This window comes from Poromitra crassiceps (assembly GCF_964638095.1).
Source record: "Poromitra crassiceps genome assembly, chromosome: 11".
Taxonomy (NCBI): domain Eukaryota; kingdom Metazoa; phylum Chordata; class Actinopteri; order Beryciformes; family Melamphaidae; genus Poromitra; species Poromitra crassiceps.
The window spans coordinates 39337341-39348027 of NC_139643.1; positions in this window are offsets into that span (position 1 = coordinate 39337341).

Consider the following 10687-nt stretch of genomic DNA (forward strand, 5'->3'; position numbering starts at 1 on the left):
CAAGCAACAGAGAAACAAAGCCTACATGAGACAAGCTGACATGTCCTTTTCATGGGCCAGGAAATAAAGCTGTCAAACGGCAATAGCACAGCCAAGCAAGCAAGCATTGAACCTGGACAAGACTCTGCAGCAGAATTGCCCATCAGAAAGCAGTTGAACCCTGAGGCCATGGCATTTCAGATCTCACTAGATGCTGTCTTGGCCTGTTGTCTGTTGTCGATGTATGTGACTTGGCAGGTCCAGCTTGAGTTAATATCAGACACGCAGAGTAGAGGTCTTCACGGGTCTAAAATGACAGACCCAGACCCTATGTTACGTGGGGGAATTTGTGCCCGGACCCGGATTGGACCCGTCAAAGTATTATTAGAAAGCTGAGTCCCGTCAGAACCGATAAATGTCGGACCCGGACCTGCATAGAACCGAGCATACCAGACCCGTACAGAACCAAGAAATACCAAGGCAGAGACTAGCGGTGCCGACATCAAAGTTGCTTGCTAATTGCTATTACAAGTTGTATAAATGAAACTTTGTGCATCTTTCTTACCTAACGTTATAGCATTCTCCCATCATCTTTGGCACACACACACCTGAAGCGACAACGTACAGCCTGAAGCGTTGCCCCCATCTGCGCCAATTTTCACCGAGGTGAGTATTAGCCGTGATGGCGCCTTGAACTGCTCTATGTTTACGTTAACTCACAATGCTAATCTTGAGCTAGCTTGTCACGTTAATTTGCCTGGCGCGCTCCGTAACTCCGCTCTTCTGACATGTTGTGGTTTTGTACTCTTCTAGTCTAAATATGACTCCGAGTGCAGGGTCACTTAACTCTAAACACTGCTAATATAATCATAATAATGTCACGGAGGCAAGGCATGGTGTACAACTGTGGCTTTACTGAGGCATGACGGCATGAACACACACACACACTATAGGCCTGAGTAATCGAACTCTGAGCATTACTCCAACAGTCCAACATAACAGAGCACCGAGTGCTCAATCAAATCCGCCACAGTTGATAGTTTACTTTTCATGCTTTTCTCTCGTGATCAGCGCTGCATGATCACAGGTCTTCAGATCCACTCGGGTATTACACATAATGATAAACAGACCCGGAACCCGTGGTGTTAGAATAGGACCCGACCCGGATCCAAGTGACCATAATAAAATGTGGACCCCGTACGGGTCTCAGGTCCGAGTAGACTCGTGAAGACCTCTAATGCAGAGATGTTACAGTATGTCATGGTGGAGCCAGTTCATCCATGGGGAGGGAGACACTGTGGTGGGTGAGAAGTGGCTGCCTTTATACTCAAACGTACTCTCTTGGAACAGTTAGAGTAAGACCATTGGTTTAACTGTTTAACTGTGGACCACCCAAACGGTGGCCCGCGGACCTCCGCCTGGTGGTCCGCCAGAGAATTGCAATTTATTTTTATTTTTTTAACAGACAACAGTTTTTACATACACATTAACCCTGAGCAGTTGCTGGATTGGGCCGATTTTCGGAAACATTGCGATATTTGGGAAACATCACAATTTTGAACATTTACTTTCAGAGGCTGCAGCAGGCTCAGTTTTAAAGCCAAAGTGAGGTTTCTGCTATCATATGAAACTAGAAGACTTAAGGAATCGATTTGTACCAACCATGTCATGCTAGCTTGTCAGGAAGGTAGCTAAATAACACTCCAAAGTTAGGCTAGATTTTGGCGAGGGAAACAAACTTTTTCAAAGGGGTCCTCTTTTTCACAGCCTAATGTTGGCAGGTACGAGTGTCTGTGTGTCCATTTTGAACCAGCTAGTAGCCTTATATTGTTATTTAGTTCATCTGCTGTTATTGCATGGTTAAATCAGCTAATTCTATTTTATGGGGTGAGGGGGGGATATACGCAGTGGAAGTGGTCCCTGGGAAATTTGGTTTGGTACGTAGTGGTACTTGGTCGGAAAAGTTTGGGAACCCCTGAGTTAGACGATCCCCTTGATCAGTGATTGTTCAAATATTACGATGCTCTGTGCAAAGTCACAAGTGGGTGGTGTGGAATGGTGTGTGACTGCTCGTGCATGCCTGTGTGCATGATGTGTGTGGGGGTGGGGGTGGGGGTGGGGGGAGTGTTTCTGTTTGGGCAGCAGATAAAGAAAATTGTAGAAATTGAGGGTGAGACAAGGTCAGAAAGACAGAAGGGAACAGAGGAACAAAGGGAGTCAAATTGACAGCAGACAGAAAGGAGACGTGTTGAAATGGTTTCCGAAACAAAAATGTATTGTTTTTTAAGAATTACATTACGTTTGCTGCCAGGAAGCGAAGTGCGTGACTCCTTTTGAGGAACATCTCTGACTTTCCCTACAGCCCTCCACTTTGTACACTTTGCGCCGCTCATATCTGAAAATCTCAAACCTGCAATCAGTCTTAATTGACTGTTCCTCTGCAATTAACAATGGCTCATAAAGCATGGCAGCTTGTTTGCTGTACATAATGAAATCAGAGCGGTGATCAGGCCTCAGGAGCCAAAATGATTAGCTGTCAAATTATTAGCTGTCGAATTATGAGTGGCAGTCATAAACTCAGGCACCTGTTATGTCCAAACACTGTCAACAACATCACACCCCAAACACACGATGACACTTGATTAGAATTACAATTAAATGTTATGAAGAGTGTCAGGGACTCATAATGACAATTGACAGTACACATAAAAAGCATAAAAGGAAACAAAATTATCCTGACAGGTGCCTATGATGACAGTAGTAAACGTCAATCTCTCATGTCGATATAGTTAAAAAGGCTTTACACTGTAAGAAACATCATATATTCAGACAATGTTTACCCATCACCAGATGGTGCTGCAACATGGCATCTCGACATCCACCTCCATCTCAGATGCAATAACTGTCAAGTCCCATGCAATAATTACGTTGGGAAGACTCATACTGTAACTTCTGAGGCGGAAAGAAACAACTATATATCAACTCATAGATGCCTCCCAGATTTCCCAAGCTCGCGAAATGCCCCAGATGCACAGAAAGCCAGCAATTTAATCTTAGTGAAGTATAACAGTCTAACTAAGCAGTGTATTTAATGAGCGACTGCGGTTGTTTGATTGAATTCACACACCTGTGTGTTGATGCGTGTTTTGGACACTGACTCAAGCAGAGAGCACTAATGGCCAATCCAAGCCAATTAGAGCAGTAATTGCAGGCATTTGGCCCCATGAGAAGAGACGCCTGCTCTGATTGGCCTGGTCAGGTACCGAGCAAAGAGGGACAGAAATAGACCCAGTTGGCAGCTATCCATTGTGTTTGAGTATCTGGCACGCCCTCAACAATCAGACTGTAATTGTTCCTACTGAAGAATAAAAGGTGCAGCTAATAATCTGTGATGATTATATCAAGATCTGTATAGCTACTGACATTAGACAATTCTGTAACCCTTTATTTTACAGCTCCCTAACAACAATAATAATAATAATAATAATAATAATAATAATAATAATATGAACTATTTTGTAATTAGACATGAACACCAATGTAATTACACAGGGACCTGTCAGATAAAGGGTTACCGAAAATTCCTTAGGCATGTTGGCCATCTTGGGTGTACTCTAGACTAGAACCTATGCTGTAGGTAAGCTTGTATCCTGCAAAAACTGACTCACTTTCTCTCTCGCAGTGCCATGTTTATTCTCACCTGTCAGCAATGTTATCAGGGAAAGCACCTCCTCTGTGTGGCTGCCCACATGCTAGAAAGACCTGGCCAGACACACACTGGCCGAGAGACAAGCTGCCATCTCCGATCAGCACAGAGACGCTTCTCCCACGAATGCATGCAAACAAACCAACATAGAGTAGTTACACCTTCATGCCCACGCATGCGCCCGCACGTACAGACACACTCACACGCGCGTGCGCACACACACACGCACGCACACACACACACACACACACACACACACACACACACACACACACACACACACACACACACACACACACACACACACACCTGTACACAGTTATACTACCAGTATAAGCCTTATAATATAACCTTATAGTAGAAGGGGTGTAGTGGTACATACAGAGGTGGGTAAAAGCTTGACCGAGCAGTTTCCCCGCATTGATTGATGCACTCAATCTGAAAATAGATGAGTAAACTCTCAACCTCATTTCAAACAGGTGACGTGCGTAAAGTGAGTTTACTTGGGTTTACCCCCCAGACTACAGTATATGTAGACACATACACACACAGGCATATTGCTAATTGCTGCTTGCAAACATCCACGGGTCATATGGACCTTTTAGTTGTCTTCATCAATAGAATACAGTATGGTATTAGTTCACCCTACATTTAAAATGACCTGTATGTCGCTCTCATGCCAGTCAAGAGGCGAGACTCTGGTTTGTATGTCCACATAACACACAGCTCGTTAGCTAACACAGGTCCATGCCAGTCTTCCTCAAAACAACATGAATGGCTGGGAACTGATTCTTTAGTGACAAAAAGGGCAAAAAAAAAAGCATACTATATGATGACTTCAAGAAGAATCCAAGTGTTCTGGAGGCGAACACGTGCACTCATTTGTGTTTCCCACTTTTACTGGATCATTCAAGCGAGTTCTGCCCATAATTACAAGACTTCCAACTGCATTTGAAGGCAGCATCTGCTTGCTATTAGGTGACTGTTGATGCATTGTGGAACAAATCATTGTCAGGGCAGAGAATATTATAGCATCAAGTAAATATTGGACTTTTGGACTCAATCGTGCATGTAACTGTTTGGATTCAGAACGCTTGGCTTATGCTGTAGGAGGTGTTTGGAGTCATTTTAATTTTAGCCTTTTTTTTTAACTGGGGAAGGCTGACATGGAGCTAACTGTGTTTGTTATACAAATATCATCAGTGTGTCGACTCACACGAGGGTGAGTAGATAATGTTGAATCTTTCATTTTCCATTAAGATGCTGGAGGTCCCTATATAAATTATTAAAAGTTTGCATTAGTCTGCATTCGCCCCTGTCATAATGAATAATACACATATTCAACAAATGGCAACTTTCCACAGGGATCTTGGGTCCATGCTGACTCGATAGCAAGCAGCTGATGGCACTTTATCCTGCTGGAGGTATCCATTTGAAAAAGTAGACTGTGGACATGAAGGGCTGCACCTTGTCAGCTGACCACAAGGGGCCTAGTATGTGCCAATAACACAATCTGTACCGTTGACACCAGGCAACCATGGATTCATGCTATCTACACCCAATTCTGACCCTGCATCAGAATCCTGAATTTGTTGGACAAAATTATGTTTTCAATGAGTGGTCACATTGTGCCCCCTGCAACTTCATCCTCTTAGAAGTGGACCCCAGCATGTGTCCCATCCACTCCAAAGTTCAGTGAGTTAATGTGTCCTGAGATCCCTTCTGCACCTCACTGGTGTACTGAGCTGTTAATGTGTCCTGAGATCCCTTCTGCACCTCACTGGTGTACTGAGCTGTTATTTGCATACGTGTGGGGCCGCCTGTTACTGTAGCTTGAGTAAATCGTGCAGCTCTCCTCTGACCTCTCTCTCTCATGACATCAGCATTTCCACAGATGATGGATATTTTAGTGTTTGTGGCACCGTCTACACTGCACAGTAACAGGTTAAAATCTCAGGATCACGGCCAGATGCTAGAATTGGTGTGTCTGGTTCGAACGATCCTATCCAAATCATGTGCCTCACACATTCTTACACTATAGCTGAACAGTAACTGAAGATATCACAACTCTGCTTTCACGCTTTGTACTCTGCTTTGTTTATATATCACTCAAGTCTGGAGGAGCAAGCTGTTTGCATACATAGGGATGTATACCTAATGGAATGGAAGACAGAAACATAGGGAGAGAAGCAGATAGGATTTCAACAAGAAAATCCTGCAAGTTGAAATGACAACAGAGATGACAGACACAGTTCGGCTGCAGTGCTGATAATTGGACTCCACCCTCAGTGCGTTCCTGTTTGTTTCAGAGAAAAACAACACGAGCAAAGTTGCTCAGCTGTAAAATGCTTCATTATTTAAATGAGACAACGACTGCAGCAGTAAGCTAGGGTTTTGATAATAACCACCATACTGTATATACCACACAGCCCATCAAAACAGTCTAACTGATCATTATCTTGACAGCAAAGGTATGCTTCACCTCCTCTTTGAGGGCACAGCGAAAGTTAAACTCTGTCACACGGCATGTCAGCTGGTTGATGCTTTTCCTTATGAGTGATTCTAATGTGATTTTCCTGAGGTAGTCTCCCCCCCCGCCCCCCCCCCTCCTCCCCCGTGTCCTCTGTCGCCTTCAGTGAACCAGCTGCTGGGAGCACATGGCAAGAAGACGTGTTAATGAATGCACGCTTATATAATCCCAGACCTGTGGTGGAGTGAAAGAGAGGCAGGCAGTCAGATGCACATCTCTCCACGCTCCACAAGTAACAGAGGGAGGTGAAGGGCTCTATTGTGCCAGGAGTGCCCCCAAGTGGCCCGAGGAGGCATTTCTTTTCTTCCCCTTTTCCACACATAACATGACATGGGCTCCTTTGCCTTTTCTCTTTGGATAAAGGATGAACTCGGGAGACACAGGAAGCGACGTATCGCACAAGACACACTGATTTAAGGATGGTATTGCTTTTGTGATGACCGTCGTTAAATGGGCTGCATGCTGCTGACACAGTAAACCACACAGCACAGGATGACTATTACAAATCAGACCCTCCCCCTCTTTCTGCCAAAATGGCATACCTGGCCCTTGCCCTGACCAGCCGTCATAGCCCTTATGAATCAAAGGCAGCAGAGGACTTATGGGCACTTGGCTCAGCCTCCCCATTTTCTCCTCTCCCTCGCTCTCTCGACATTTTTCTGTCTCTTCTTCTGCGTCTATCCAGCTTGGCTGGGATGATAAATCCTCAGTCGAGGCTTAAAGCTCTAGAGGAGTGGGAGCTGTTCAACTTATGCTCTGCTCACATCAGTCAGTATACACAGTGTGGGCATGCATGCGCGCACGCACACACACACAGACACACACACGTGCACTCTCTCTTTCTCTTTCAATTAAGTAACTCGGAAACAATTTGTCCAAAACAGCATACCAGATATTTTCAAAGCCAACAATCAACAGCTCGTGCATTCAAACCAGATCACATTTTCAGGTTAGACACACATTACAGTAGGTGGTAAACACCCATTTGGTATGGTTATTTATTCCCAGAGAATGGCCATATTGGAAGTTGTTTGCTGTTGATTTAACATTGAATTGTACAACTGTCCACACTATACATGGGGAAAAACACTGTATAACCTATAATTGAATAGTCAATCGTATACATTATTTAATTGACATAATATCTGGTCAATAGTAAAATTTAACTATGTTCATTGCAAGCCCCTCCAGGACCGTTTTGAGAACCACTGTACAGGGTATAACAGATAATCACCAATATTCTGTAATAATTCCTTATAAAAGAATGATGATGATGATGTTACAATGTATATGATATCATCAGTGATGTCATCAGTGACATAATTATTGACCAAAATCATCTTGTGACATCACTGATGATGTCATAGGCATTGTGACATCATCATCAGTGATGTCATAGGCATTGTGACATCATCAGTGACAGTGATGTCATCAGTGATGCGAAGTTGGGCAATTGTGTGCTGCGGCTGTGCATGCCAATAGAGCAGGCGAGGCCACGCAGCAGCCGAGCTTTGGGCGAGGCCACGCGGCGGCCTAGCTGCGTGCAGCTCTCTCTCTCTCTCGCATTCTCTCTCTCCCTCCCTCTCTCTCTCTCCCTCTCTCTCTGTCTCTCCCTCTCTCTGTCTCTCTCTCTCTCCCTCCCTCTCTCTCTCTCTCCCTCTCTCTGTCTCTCTCTCCCTCTCTCTGTCTCTCTCTCTCCCTCTCTCTGTCTACAAATAACCCATCTAATAAACAGGGACTGGAACGAGTAGAGCAGCGAGTCGGCCCAGCCTCCCGGTCCGCTCCACTGGACCAGAACACAACCACTTCAGCTGTTGAGCCAGCAGGCCACCTCAAGTGCTCTTTATAAAAGTCCCTGTGATGGATTCACCCCTGGCCTCCCCCACTGTGATCCATCACCTGTCCAGCCCTCGGAGGTCATAATGAACCTGTTTAACCACAGGGTCACTGCATACAAACTGTGTGTGTGTGTGTGTGTGTGTGTGTGTGTGTGTGTGTGTGTGTGTGTGTGTGTGTGTGTGTGTGTGTGTGTGTGTGTGTGTCCATGTGTGGGTGCTTTCCTGTGTGCACAGTACACACAGTGTGTAGGAGGCTAAATACAATATCTTGGCCACTGTATATCTATACAGCTTTGCTGGGAGCAGATCCAGTTGTGATGATCTGTGCAGTTTCCTCACAAATGTGAGTGTGATTGCATCGTATATTTATACACATACGTTTAATGGAGGTGTAAGATCCGGTCAGGCACGGGGTGGTGTTATCTCTCCGAGTCGTTTTAGTGTCTTGAGACTGCATATTCCCTAATAGAGTAGTACATCAAAGGCATAAAGGAGCTTGAGCCTGGGCGAGTGCTTTGCAGATCCTATGAAACCATATAATACACAATGTAGCCCATCTGTTTATATGAATGAAAGGGATTTCCTACTTTGTTGTTGAGTGTAGTGATTTTTTTGGCATAAGCAAATGGAAAATATGTCTTTCTCGGTGACCACTGAGTTGAATGAGCCCACTCGATCAGCATGAATCATCACTCCGACGAGTCACCGCGGCGCTTGCGTCACAACACCGGTACCTGACCCACGGGGCCCAGGTGGGTGGGTACCTGACCCCCACGGGGCCCAGGTGGGTGGGTACCTGACCCACGTGGGTCAGGTACCCACCCACCTGACCCACGGGGCCCAGGTGGGTGGGTACCTGACCCACATGGGTCAGGTGGGTGGGTACCTGACCCACGGGGCCCAGGTGGGTGGGTACCTGACCCACGTGGGCCCAGGTGGGTGGGTACCTGACCCACGTGGGTCAGGTGGGTGGGTACCTGACCCACGGGGCCCAGGTGGGTGGGTACCTGACCCACGTGGCCCAGGTGGGTGGGTACCTGACCCACGTGGGTCAGGTACCCACCCACCTGACCCACGTGGGTCAGGTGGGTGGGTACCTGACCCACGTGGGTCCAGGTGGGTGGGTACCTGACCCCCACGGTTGATTACTGTCTCATTTTAGCAGTTGCATTGAAATCGCAACAAATTGCTCTGGCAGCCAGAGATGAATCATACTTGGGAATTGCATTACGCAAAGGAGCCGATATCTTAACCTAGGCGCTCCGTCATCCTGTCACGCGCCGATGAGTAACAACAATAATTAGTATACAGTAAGTCCGCCGGCAATAACGATGGCCGGTCTGCCCGGTGCGCGTGCGGCAGATAGCCTACAGGTCAGAGGTGAAAGCCATCAGCTTTCTAATGAGTACCACAGGGACCTGTGTTATTGGATGATTCATGCGTGGTCATCCAATGGTGCGAGATATCTCACTTCCTGAGTCCAGCGTGCCTTGTTGGCTTATATGGATGTGAGCACTTGGTACAGAGGGTTAGAAGGAACCAAAAACCAATATTATTTGATCTTTTCCCCCCAGACTTTCCTCCCCAATTGTACTTGGCCAATTCCCCCTGCTGTCCTGGTCATTGCTCCACCCCCTCTGCCGATCTGGGGAGAGCCATTAGACTAGCACATGCTTCCTCCATGTGCCGCTTATTTTCACCTGACAGCGAGGGGTTTCACCGGTAGGATGTAGTGCGTTGGAGGATTACGCTATTCCCCCCAGTTGTCCTCTCCCCGAACAGGCACCACGACCGACCAGAGGAGGCGCTAGTGCAGCGGCCAGGACTCATACCCCACCGGCACCCGCAGACACGGCCAATTGTGTCTGTAGGGACGTCTGACCAAGCCGGAAGTACCGCTGCCAGACATTGAACCCTGGTCTCTGCAGTGGTCGGTGAGTGCTGTTGCCTCAACACTACCCAGACGGCCAATATAATTTTAATTGAAACTAAAAATTGATTTCACATATATTTTTCCTATATCTTAGTTTACTGCAAATATTTCATTGTGAAAGTAAATAAACGTAAATATACACCTGTCAAAGCGTATGATGTTCTTTTATGAGGGTAATCTCAAATGAAGCTTTATGGGAGGAGCGGTATATCTGGAAAGATGTCTTTCTGAAAAACCCTTTGGAAGAAGCAGCAAAAGGAGAAGCCTGTTATTGTTGATGGACGGTGTTGTTTTATCAACAGTGGTAAATTCAGCAGGTTATCTCTCAGTCTGTTGTGTATGGATTGAACATCTCCAGTGCCTATTTGCTGTGTTTGAAGAGGTGTAAGAAAGAGAGTATACATACCAATCCCCAGATCTACTGTACTGTATTTTCATAAAGAGAAAAGTCTCAGAATAGTGTTTCATTCTCAATTTAAAGAGCTTGGACAAAAATTCTTATAAGATTCTAAGCGCAGGGAAGACGACTATGTGGAGAAAAAGAGAGGAATATCAGTGGGTTGATCATTTTGCCGTGGGCAGCCATCCTTGATATGAACACACTGCAGGAAGTCTCGTAAGAGAGTAAACAAACATACAAACACCCTCGTGTTTACATTAATTTTCTGATTTTAATATCAAAAAATAAGTAGTGCTATAAA